We start from the raw sequence: 13,684 nt of genomic DNA on the forward strand, positions 1-13,684 counted from the left end.
TATCAATTCTGGTTTATTATAAGAGTGACCAGAAGAACAGTTTTTAAAATAAAGATTTATAGGGACGGGCGCGGTGGCTCACGCATGTAATCCCTGCACTTTGGGAGGCCTAGGTGGGTGGATCACATGAGGCCAGGAGTTCAAGACCAGCCTGGCCAACAAGGTGAAACCCCATCTCTACTAAAAATACAAAAATTAGCCAGGCATGGTGGCACATGCCTGTAATCCCAGTTACTCAGGAGGCTGAGGCAGGAGAATCGCTTGAACCCAGGAGGCAGAGGTTGTAGTGAGCCAAGATTGTGCCACTGCACTCCAGCCTGGGCAACAGAGCAAGACTCCATCTCAAAAAAAAAAAAATGTATAAACCTAACCCTACAGATGCTGGTTCTAAGGTTTGAAGCCAATTAATATTGTTTAGAAATTTCTTGGGGGTCTTGTGCTTTTGTCAGTACAGAAGACTAGATAATCTGAAAGATTTCCCAAGACAAAATACCTAGATCCTGTGTAAAGCATTTTTTTCACTGTGAAAAGCACATTTTCACTGTGTTATTGGTTTACAGGAAGTAAGGGAAATCGCTAAGGAAAAAACAAAATGTGGAATAAACAACAACCAAACAAAAACAACACGTAGGCTAAATAACAACCTCCAAAGACGTCCGGGACTTAATCTCAGAAACCTGTGAATATGTCACTTTATATGGCAAAAAGGGACTTCACAGATGTGATTAAGTTAGGAATCTTGAGATGGTAGGGAGTTATTCTGGATTATCTGGGTGAGTCCAATATAATCACAAGGTTCCTTACAAGAGTGAGACAGGAGGATCAAAGTCAGTAAAAGGAAGTGTGGTGATGAAACCAGTGGCTGTAGCCGTGTGCTATGAGCCAAAGAGTGTGGAGAATAGAATCTGGAAATGCAAGACATTTTCCTCTATGGCCTTCAGAAGTAACATAGCCCTTCTGCCACCTCAATTTTAGACTCCTGACCTTCAGGGCTGTAAGAGAATAAAATTTTTGTCATTTTAAGGCATTAAATTTATGGTAAACTGTTACAGTAGTGATAGAAAACTAATACACCAAGCAAAAACCTAGAGCTGGAGCCAGAGTAGTAAAGGGTAAATGTGTGAAAGGCAAGGTTGTTCTTCTGAGGACAAATTGATTTTATATTGATTCACGCTGGCTTATAAGCATAAAGGCCAAAGAAAAACAGCAAAGAAAATGCAAAGACTCAGGGAACATTGCTCCCATAAGCTCTTTCTGGGGAATCTACTAGAGAATCAGCGCACATACATATATGCTAAACCCAGAATCATAGAACTGTTTGGCATACAATCTGATGATGCACATTTAAATATATTCCACTGTAGAACTAAGACTACATAATGTGGATAAAGGTGACAGAATAGCATTTCATGTTATATGCACTGAAAATTTAAATACAATACAGCTAACAAAAAAATGAAGGGGGAAAGAGAAAGCATACAGAAAGTAGAATGAGCTCCCTGATTGTCTTTATATAAGCATATGCTTACAAAGAAAAACTGGGAGTGAAAGGATATCACTTCACATTAGATACTGAGAAAGGAAGAAGGAGGGTAAGGTGAAAATTTCCAGAAAATTCCATTATTACTTAGAGTAGGGAGTGAATATGCCATTTATTAAAGGGAAGGGGGAATACAGAATACATATTACATAAAGATGTACTATAAGATAACAACACAAATACGAACCTTCCTCAACACCAAAAGACATTCTAGAAAAAAGCAAATAACACAGACAACAGAGTGGATGATGTTATTTATGTAAAAGATATATATTTTCATAAATAGGACATAAAAGAGTGTGATAGACTGAGGTCAAACATATTTATAACAATAATGTCAAGAGCTTAACTCACTACTAGACGAACAAGTTGCATATTAGCTCTATACAAGTCTATGCTCCTTACAAGACGTATGCAAATCAAAGACAGTCAGAAAACAATTTGTAAACAGGGTGGTTGAGTTAATATATATCAGGAAAATGCAGGTTAAAACAAAATTTAGAACTCAGGAGTCATGATCTTGATCCCAGATTAGATCAAAAGGCATTAAATAAGACTAAGAAGGATGCTTTAAAATGCCAAATGCTATAATTTCACAATGAAGATATAACAGTTTTTAATATCTATGCATTCAATAATGTAGCACAACTCTGATGACACAGAAACTGTAAGAGATACAAGGAAAAACTTAAAGAAAATAACATAGTAATAATAGGGCACTTTAATCATCTTTCTCAGCTCAAGACAGTAAGCGTAGAGAAGAAACAGTACATTCAATAAGATATAAAGGACTCTACAGACATATAGTCCAGCAATGTATTAACCTAACAAGAAAAAACTATACCTTCTACACATGAAATATTCAATATCAGGTCACAAAGAAGACTTCAATGCATTATTCAAAAATAGAAATAGGACCAGGTGTGGTGGCTCACGCCTGTAATCCCAGCACTTTGGGAGGCTGAGGCGGGCAGATTGCTTGAGCTCAGGAGTTCAAGACCAGCCTGGGCAACATAATGAGATACCATTTCAACAAAAAGAAAAATACAAAAATTAGTTGGGCACGATGGCACATGCCTATAGTCCCAGATACTCAGGAGGGTAAGGAAAGAGGATCACTTGAGCCCAGGAGGCAGAGGTTGCAGTGAGCTGAGATTGTGCCACTGCATTCCAGCCTAGGTAACAGATGGAGACTCTGTCTCAATAATAATAATTAATCATAATAATAATAGAATTATTTCTTTCTTTCTTTTTCTTTTCCTTCTTTTCTTCCTTTCTTTCTTTCTTGCTTGCTTGCTTGCTTGCCTCTCTCTCGCTCTCTCTCTCTTTTTCTCTCTCTCTCTCTCTTTTCTTTTTGAGACAGGGTCTCACTCTGTTACCCAGGCTGGAGTGCAGTGGCACGATCTCAGCTCACTGCTGCCTCCAGCTCCCAGGTTCAAGCAATTCTCCTGCCTCAGCCTCCCGAGTAGCTGGGATTACAGGCCCTTGCCACCACACCTGGCGAATTTTTTTATTTTTTGTGGAGAGGGGGTTTTGCCATGTTTCCCAGGCTGGTCTCAAACTCCTGAGCTCAAGTGATCCGCCCTCCTGAGCCTCCCAAAGTGCTGAGACTAAAGGCGTGAACCATTGCCCCTGGCCACAAATAGCATTCTTAAAGGAACATGTAATAGTGATGGATTTTGCCAAATCTGTGTTGTTGTTGTTGTTTTTGGAAATTAACAACATATATATAAACACACACACACATATTATTTTAAAACTGTTGAATAAAAGGAACTGAATATAAAATGAAATTACAGAATTTTTAGAAAATGATAATTAAGCTAGACATACAAGGATCTGTAGAACACAGCTACATGAATTCCCCATAAAAATTAATAAAATTATAAGTTCACAACTAAAATAGAAAAGCAGTCAACAAGTAAATAAGTAAGTAAATGAATAGATAACCCTTTTTTTTTTTTTTTTTTTTTTAGGAATCAACAAGTAGAAAAACCAACCTAATTTTGAAAAGAGTGAAAAAGGTGGGGTAAGAAGGCACAAACACACAAAATAAGAAATAATAATGGGCAAAAGATACAAACAGATAGCTCACAAAAAATACAAATGATGCTTAAATATATGAAAAGATGCTAAAGCTTGTTTGTAATACTAGAAGCATAAGCCAAAACTATACTAGTTTGAGATACCGTTCTCACTATCAGCTTGACAAAAATCTACAAGTTTGAGAATAGATGATGATGAAGTAAAGCAGGCATTTTCACACCTTCTGGTGGGAATGCAAAATGAGCCTCAATGGAGAGGAATTTGGTACAATTCAGCAATACTAAACGTGCCTGTTTTGTTCCTGCTGTTTCTTTGGTGTCTGGAGTAGTGCCTAGCATTCAATAATTATTTGTTAAAGGAATTGAATATCCTAATCTTTCTTGTCACATACATAAATTAACATAATCCCTATACAGACATGTGACTGTGGAAACATAGACATAATCAAGCTCATAGCAAATAAGAAAATGGAGTTTCTTTAGTGTTGTCAAAAGTTATGCAGTTAGAAAGAAAGAGGCAGAGATAGGACTAAACCCAGGTCCTTGGACTCTCAACTCAGTGTCAGGTCAAACCTCACAGACAAGAAAGGGCACCAGAATGTATGAAGATCCATCCAAAGGGGCTGGGGAGGAAGTCATAGAAAGTGGTCCTTCCACTTCTCACCTCCAGCCTTAACAGGAAGTCTGGCCATGAAAATATGGAGAAGACACCATCTCAGCATCCATGTTCCTAGGACCTTGCAAGAATAGGAAGGTTATGAGTGACCGTTCCTTTCAACAGTTAGGGTTTTGCAGATGTGCCTATGACTCAAGAAGGATGTTCTCTCCAAGTAGTTCAGAGCCCAGAGGCCTAAGAGAGGGGCCCTAAACCCCTGTGACCACAAGGCATTCATGTAACATTCAAGGCAACTAGGCTGCTCCATCTCAGGCCCACCCCCTCCATCTCCTGTAGGGACTTACTGGCCATCCTTGACTTTTAAAGTTTGCACATAGAGGCTTCTTTCAAAAAATGTGCGTGTTATTTCAGACAAGAGGGAAAATTTGTGGAAAATACAGAGACTTGATGGGAATGAAGTATGTTTACACATTCTGAGACAGACTCTATTTTGTTCAAAGGAGAGAGTAATCATCCTTCCAAATCATATCAAACACATTAAAATGTACACACAGACCACTTAAATACAATTTTTGCTGACAAGTTTTTGAAAAAAATTTTATAGTTTTGTTTTTGGAATTAGGACACAAGTTGGACATTTGCCTCATTTTAGCTATGACTTCTTTGCAACTACACAGCACATTTTTGAAAAAATATATATATTAAAATTGCTTAACAAGTAAGAATTTTTTCTTAATACTAAATTTAACAATAAATGAGATTCACAAAGCTTTATATCTAGACATTTAAATTTAAATGTTTATAGATTTCCATTGCACATTTATTTTGGAGCTGACACACAGGTATACCTACGGAAAGACATCTATATTTTAAATATTTTAAACCTCAAATTGTCAGCAGGTGGCCATAACTATCCATGTTTTATTAAAATCACATAAAACCTAGGTACAAAACACCACTGATTATTGCTCTAGAAAAACTGCATGAAAAACTCAAATCTGCACAGTAAAAACACCACAGTACACACAGGACTAAATTTTAAAGCAAGTGCATGGAATGCTGAATCAATCTTACACACAGCTTCCAATATTAAACTGATATTTATTTTACTTGAGGATGATGGAAATGTCCAAAAAGCATGATTATGGGAGGGTAAAATGTCCACCCTTACATATTTTTGTATGCCAACTAGTAGAGTCCTAAAAAATTAGCATTTAGAAGATACTTAGTAAAAACAGCTTTTAAAAGTTGACCTAAGAGATATATAAAATTAACCTGTTTTTCATGACAATTTATTCTCCCTGGTTATCTACAGATTCAGTTTTCTGTGCCTCTTATCTTTAGTTTCATCATTTTCAGATGGTGTAGTACCTTCTTTTCCAGCTTCCTACTTTTCCTTTCTTCTCTTTAGCACCTCTGCTAACCTTTGCTCCAGGTTCTTTCTTAGCAAATGTTCTTCTTGGTTTGGGTCCAGGTTTTGGTGGAGGAGGTTTTGCTGACAATCTGGGAGACCATCTTGTGGGCTCCTGTTTAGTTACTTTGGAGCCATCTTTGCCTCTATATTCTCTGGAGACTTTCTATTCTGCATAGTGGCTATGTAGGTGCAGCAAAAGGTAAAGCAATGGGCTGGAACTGCTGGCGCCGCCTCTGGATGCTGCCTCTGCTGCTGCAGCTGTTCATGCACAGGGCATGGCATAGCCCCTATCTATTTATTTTTGATTCAAATATTTTTGTTGGCTCTTGCAGAGCTCATAAGTCCCAGTCACATTGGATTGGTCATAGTGTGTAAAATGGCCCTGTCCTCAGGGACACTCAGGGCTGAAGCCTCGCTTCAAAGGCCCAGAAAACCTCTTTCACCAGGTAGCTTCCCAGTCTGCATAGATGGCAAGTATACTGTGCTGCTGTTCCCTGGTGGCAGTTATGACTAATACCTGTAAAGGAGCTCCGGTAGTAAATGTGATTTTGCTGGAAGAGGAAGGAAGGTGGCATCAGACGTCGCAACAGGCTCAGTGGTGTGGTCTTGGGCACAGCAGCACCCAGAGTAAGTGGCCCTGAACCCTCAGTAGTGAAGCTACCAGTAGTGAGAGCAGTCCCAGGCTGCTCTGAGCCTTGAGGCTGAGTGTGTGTGTGTGTGTGCGTGTGCATGAGTGTGTGTGTGTTTAAGGAGTGCCCTTCATGGAGCCAGTCCTACTGGCAACTGTCTTCCAGCAACTATACATCTACATCATTTCCAGGGCCTTGGCACACTGTGTGAGGATGTCCTGATTATCCCACCTGGGAAAGCACATTTCTGGAGCAGTCCCTACAGAGAGGCAGGGAGGTCAACATCCTGTGGCTCTCCCTTCTCAAGGCAGAAAGTGATGGCCTGTGCACTTCTCCTAGGAGCCCTGAGACCAAGGCTATAGCCTGCTGTTGTCCTGGTCACTCACAGAAGGCTGTGGATTCAACTCCCAGGACTGATGTAGGCCACCCACTCAGTTCTGTGTGGCACATCCTCAGTGTTCCCCATTTATACATGAGCTACAAGTAATTAATAAATGATGATTCCCTTGGCCACATCTTTAGAAAGTAAGCAGGGTTCCGGCTGGAATGAGCACATCCTATTCTTACCTACTTCCATTCAATGGAGGGGAAAAACACTAAGAAACTAAAGCAGCCAAATGGCTTTGCCCCTAGGGTCTGCATGAGTGGTGAGAGGCTTACAGATCCACAAGGCCCAGTTCTTTTAGAGGGGATGAGGGTGAGGGTGTGGGCCTGTTGGAACAGACAAGGCTAAACTTTCAAGGCAGCATCACCTCCTATCCATCATGGCTGAAAGGGGCCTCTAGACCTTCTTCTCACAGCACTAAACACCCTCCAGGGGAGAGGCTCTCCATTCCATGGTACTATCAGGTGGTTATGAGCCCATGGCTCTAGGTGAAATGCAGAGAAGACACTGGTTCTGGTTTATATAGGGATTCCCTGGAAAAGAGCTGATAGTACAAAGTGACAAAAAGAGAAATACTTTTTGGAGAGATGTCCTGGGTGCCAACATAGTAACACACACTTTTGGAATTCTCTGGTCTTCTCTTTGGAAAAGAAAAGTAAATCAGTTAGGTAACCAGAGAGCCAGGTGGTGTTCCAGACCCAGGATTTTTGTGTTTGTTTTGAATTTTTTTTTCCTCTCATTTTTAGTTGATACATAATAATTGTACGTATTTATGGGGTATAGAGTAATATTCTGATACATATACACAATGCATAATGATCAAATTAGGATAATTAGCATATCCATCACCTCAAACAGTTGTCACTTATTTGTGTTAGGAACATTCAGAATCCTCTCTTCTAGCTTTTAGAACATAGACAATAAATTATCATTGACTATATTCACCATACAATGCTATAGAACAAGGGTACCCAAGTCCATGGCCTGTTAGGAAACAGGCCACACAGCAGGAGGTGAGTGGCAGCAGAGTGAGCATTACTGCCTGAGCTCCGCCTCCTGTCGAACACTATTGTGAACTGCACATGCAAGGGATCTAGGTTGCATGATCCTTATGAGAAGCTAAGGCCTGATGATCTGAGGTGGAACAGTTTCATCCCAGAACCATCCCCTCAGCCCCTGGGGACCTTGGAAAAATTGTCTTCCACAAACCAGTCCCTGGTGCCAAAATGCTGGAGTCTGCTGCTGTGGAACATTAGAATTCACTCCTCCTATCTAGCTGTAATTTTGTATCTGTTAAGCAACCTCTCCCAATCCTCCCCTCCCCTCTACTCTTTCCAACCTCTAATGCCCCCAATTCTACTCTCTACTTCCATGGGATCAATTTATTTTTACCCCCACATGCGAAAAAGAACACGTGGTCTTTATCTTTCTGTTCCTGACATTTCACTTAATGTAATGTCCTCCAGGCTCATCCATGTTGCTATGAATGACAAGATTTCATTCTTTTTTAGGCTGAATAGTATTTCATTTTGTATATACACACATGGTCATTATCCATTCATTTGTTGATGGACATTTAGGTTGATTCCATGTCTTGGCTACTGTGAATAGTGTTGCAATAAACATGCAGTTGCAGGTATCCCTTTGATATACTGATTTCCTTTCCTTTAGATACATCCCGGGTAGTGGGACTGCTGGAGTATATGGTAGTTCTATTTTTAGTTTGTTGAGAAAACTTTGTACTGTTTTCCATAATGGTTGTACTAATTTACATTCCCACCAATGGTGTATAAGAGTTCCCTTTTCTCCACATCCTCACCAGCATTTGTTATTTTTTGTCTAACAGTCCTTTTAACTGGGGTGAAATGATATCTCATTGTGGTTTTGATTTTCATTTCTGTGATGACTAGTGATGTTGGCCAATTTTTCATATAGCTGTTAGCCGTTTGTCTGTCTCCTTTTGAGAAATGTATATTCAGATCCTTTGCCCACTTTTAATAGGATTATTTGTTTGTTGTTGAGTTCCTTGTATGCTTTAGATATTAGTCCCCTGCCAGTGAATAGTTTGCAAATATTTTCTCCCCTTCTACAGGTTGTCTCTTTACTCTTTTGTTTCCTTTGCTGTGCGGAAGCTTTTTAGTTTTTAGCTTTTTAGTTTAATATAGTTCCATTTGCCTATTTTTGATTTAGTTGCTTGTGCTTTTGAAGTCTTAGCCATAAATTCTTGGTTCAGACCAATGTCCTGAAATATTTTCCCTGTTTTCTTTCAGTGGTTTTATAGCTTTGAGTTTTATGTTTAAGTCTTTAATTCAGTTTGAGTTGATTTTCATATATGATAAAAGATAGGGGTCTAGTTTCAGTCTTCTGTAAATGGTTATCCAGGTTTCCCAGAACTATTTATGGAAGAGGGTGTCCTTTCCCTAGTGTATGTTCTTGGTAACTTTGCTGAAAAATCAACTGGCTGTAAATATGTAAACTTATCTCTGAGTTCACTGTTCTGTTCCATTGGTCTATGTCTGACCCAAGGTTTTTCTCAGGCTTTGTATAATTTTGTACTGAGCAAGCAGGAATTCAGTCAATGCATATTTTTAAATTTCCTAAATAAGGAAATACAAATCATTTTTTAAAGTAAGAAAAATTAGTTATGAACCATCATATATTTATCACAGAGAAATCAAAAAAGACACAAGCAAAGAGATTAATATTTTAAAAAACCAATACCAGAAATAACCACTGTTATTTAATTCCTCTAGACCCTCTTCTATATGCAAATTACCATACAGACATCTATATGAGAGTGTATGTCTATATGTGCAAATTTATATGTAAATTATATCTATAAATTGTATATCTATATGCAAAACATACACAATATATACCTTTTGCAAACTATATATGCATATACACCTATATACTATACAAATATGTATGATTGTGGAATAGCTTCTATGGACTATTTTCAGTGATTTAGGGCAGCCCATGTTAGTAGAGTTTGGTGGTTAGGACTGTGTGCTTGGGAGCAAGTTTACCTAAGTTCAAACCTCGGCTGTGTACCTTAGAAGAGATGTGTCCTTGATCAAGGCACATGCGTTAATTATCTCATCTCTAAAGTGGAGAAAATAATGGTATTTCCTCACAGGTATTTGTGAGAATAACTAAATCCATATATTTAAAAGTGCCTGACACATGGCAGGGTAAGCCCTCAACAAGTCTTTTTTTTTTTTTTTTCATCAACTTTCATTTCCTGGGGTACATGTGCAGGATGTGCAGGTTTGTTACACAGGTAAGCAAGTGCCATGGTGATTTGCTGCACAGATCAACCCATCACCTAGGTATTAAGCCCCAGCATCCATTAGTAATTCTTCCTGATGCTATCCCTCCCTGCTCTGCCAGACCCCAGTGTGTGTTGTTCCCCTCTATGTGTCCAGTCCATGTGTTCTCATCATTTAGCTCCCACTTACAAGTGAGAACATGTGGTGTTTGATTTTCTGTTCCTGCATCAGTTTGCTGAGGATAATGGCTTCCTGCTCCATCCATGTCACTGCAAAGGACATGATCTCGTTCCTTCCATCTTATGACTGCATAATATTCCAGGGTGTTATGTATTAACATTTTCTTTATCCAGTCTATCAAAGAAACTATCATCAGAGTGAACAGAAAACCTACAGAGGGGGTGAAAAATTTTGCAATCTATCCATCTGACAAAGATCTAATATCCAGAGTCTACAGGGAACTTAAACAAATTTACTAGAAGAAAACAAACAACTCCACTAAAAAGTGGGCAAAGGACATGAACAGACACTTCTCAAAATAAGATATTCATGCAGCCAACAAACATGAAAACAGGATCAACATCACTGATCATTAAAGAAATGCAAATCAAAACCACAATGAGATACCAACCATCTCACTCCAGTCAGAATGACAATTATTAAAAAATCAAGAAACAACAGATGTTGGCGAGGTTGCGGAGAAAAAGGAACGCTTTTACGCTGTTGGTGGGAGTGTAAATTAGTTCAAACATTGTGGAAGGCAGTGTGGTGATTCCTCAAAGATCTAGAAGAAGAACTTCCATTTGACCTAGCAATCCCATTACTGGATATATACTCAAAGGAATATAAATCATTCTATTATGAGGATACATGCACTTGTTTGTTCATTGCAGCTCTATTCACAATAGCAAGGACATGGAATCAACCCAAATGCCCATCAGCTATAGACTGGATAAAGAAAATAAGTTTTAAGTGAAGCATTTTTAAGGCCATTTATAAAGCAAAGAATGTTTAAAGAAAGAGAAAAAGATACAAATGGTCCTAATCAAACAGACTGTCACCCAATATAGAAGATTCTCATGGGCTAGACTTTCATTCTATGAATATAATTGTGGCTTCTAGCAGGTGTTCTAGACCACAGCTCAACCTGGGGATTTCCATCTCAAAGAAAACCTAAGGACTAGGGCTAAATCCCATGTATTATTCTAGATGTACCAATGTAATACCAACCCTCCCACCTTCTCTCCCAAGCCCCTGTCCTGTCCATCAGCTCCATTTCTCTCCCACTCAAGACTAAGCTGCTAGATAAGAGGATATGAAATCGATCTCTAATTGGCTTATTTTCCCACAGGATTCAGGCAGAGGAAGGGAGGGCATAGTCACTGGAGAGGGCATAGTCAACCATTTCCAATTATTGCATCTGACTTAGAGAGGAACATTTAACAAACTAAAACAATTGAAGCCACATTGACAAGAAAAACCTTTTTGTTGTTTTATGATACATTTCATCATGTATCATGACATACTCATCATTTAGGTTCTTTTTATTTTTATTCCAAGAGGAAGTCACTATCTGCAGAGGAAAATTTCCATATGCAGGCTGAAATCTACCTCATTTTTCAACCCTAATCCCAAATATAAATAGTCGCAAATAATACAGAATGCTATGTTATACGCTGACTTGTATATTACTATGAATTTGTGAACACCAGATTTGTGCTAGCCATACTATAAAATGAACCAGACTTAGGCTCTAGCCTAAGTAGCTCTAGTCAAGGAGCTAGCATGAAGTTAATAGATGAGAAATATATTGAAATAATCAAGGAATCTTAGCTCAGAGTACAAAAACCCATGCCCTCTACCTGTGAACTCCCAAACTAATCTTAGCCTTTATATGGTTCCAGATGGCTCTATTACAGCCATCATCAATTCTGCAAATGGCTTTTTGGGCCACATTTTCAGGTGCAGAGAAATATATTTGTAAACGAACTCTACTCTTCATAACCATAACCTCCCTCTCCCAAAACAACCTCTCTCATTTCATCAGGGATCTTTTTCCACTGCCTGCTACTCACAACGAACACATAGTTGCCCTCATAAAACAGACAACTAAAATCCACTTCTGTGTTCCATGATACACCAGCCAGGAACTCACTCTTCTAATTACCATCAATTTCATGATAAGATTAAAAGCCATACCTACTATTGAAGTGTCTGTTTGTCTTATAAATAAATGTCATAAAATTCAATTACACCACCTTACCCACAACCAATAAAAAATTAAGTCACACCTTCACGTAACAAAGGGCATTGTTTATCTCAAAATTAAACAGCAATGCAGGAATGTGTGGTAAACCACAGACATATTTTTTTCGAGCCATGACCTGATCTTTCTCACTTAACTGGTTCTGGCATTCTGCCTCTCCTCTAGGGTTTTGCTATCAGATTAATCTGTTGATTTCTCTGCTCTACACACTTACATAAGCACCTAGGTGGATGAGGGCCTGCAGGTGGCTCTGCTGTTATTTGTGGTATCTGTTGAAACCAATCAGTTTATCCAGCTTGGTGGCATACCACAAGTGCTAAGCCCACACTTCTTCAGAGGAAAATTTGGCCATCAAATGGAGGCACTTTTCATTCCCCCTACACAGAATGGCAACCCTCACCTCTCCCAAGACCCAAGAACTAATAATAAAATTTGGATATGCCAAGCTCTTTCAGTTTTGAATTTGAAATTTATCTCCCCTCCTCTATCTCAGAGTGCTGATCATCTCCTGAGAGCATCATGGTGTAGTAGAAAGATGGCAGTGTCAGAGGGACAGATAGACCTGGGTTCAATCCTGGCTCTGCCATCTACCATCTGTGTGGCTTTGGATCTAAGGCTCTTCTGAGCTTTGGTTTCTTCACTAGAAAATGAGAATTATAATATTTCCCTCAAGAAAGGTTGGGGTATTACTAGTATATGTCAAGCAACTTTCACGCAGAGATGTTCCACAAATGTTGGTGCCCACTTCTCTCCCTTCTCCCATCTGCACCGTGTCTCCCCACCCTCACCAATGTACTCGCCTATTTTCTCACACAAGAAATTGCCAGTTTCTATTATTTTCCTCCAATAAGCCTTCCCAAATCCTCCTTTTAATCTGCCCCTTTTACCTACAACCCCCAAAGTTCTTGGGAAGCCAGGACCAGAAATGTATTGTTGGTGGCTCAGTTACCTGGGACCACATATCGCAAAAAGAATGAATTATTTTTTGAGAAATGTGGAGTGAGATGGGTTAGACACTACTGGAGGAGTACTAAATTGGAGCAAACCTTATAAAAATTATGAATATACAACAAGGGTTTTTAAAATGTTCATACCTCTAATTCAGTAATCTTACCTCTAGGAGTTTATCATATTAAGGAAATTATCAGATAAATCTTCAAAGATTTGTGTATAGGATGTTCATTACAGTATTGTAATAGCGAAAATGTGGAAGCAATCAAAATATCCAAGAACAGAATACTGAAATACTGGAGTAAATACTAGGCCATCATTAAAAACCATCATTTAAGAGTCTATAATGACATTGGAAAATGCTTACAATTTGACACAAAATTATGAGTATATCATCAATTTTAACACTATATTATAAAAACGTAAAATTGTGATATATAATCTAGCAATTTAACTTCCGGGTATATACTCAAAAGAAGTGAAAGCAAGAACTAGAACAGTTTTTTTTTTCTTTTTCTTTAAAAGTGTTTTATTGATATGTATTAGTTGTACATATTTAGCAATAG

General features: G+C 38.7%; 1 pseudogene; it reads right to left on the reverse strand.

The window, feature by feature from the left end:
* Nucleotides 1-5,493: 5,493 nt before the first annotated feature.
* LOC112132563 (high mobility group nucleosome-binding domain-containing protein 3-like) lies at nt 5,494-6,103 on the reverse strand (annotated as a pseudogene).
* Between the last annotated feature and the right edge of the window lie 7,581 nt (nt 6,104-13,684).

Source organism: Pongo abelii, chromosome 1 (genome assembly GCF_028885655.2).
Source record: "Pongo abelii isolate AG06213 chromosome 1, NHGRI_mPonAbe1-v2.0_pri, whole genome shotgun sequence".
Lineage (NCBI taxonomy): Eukaryota > Metazoa > Chordata > Mammalia > Primates > Hominidae > Pongo > Pongo abelii.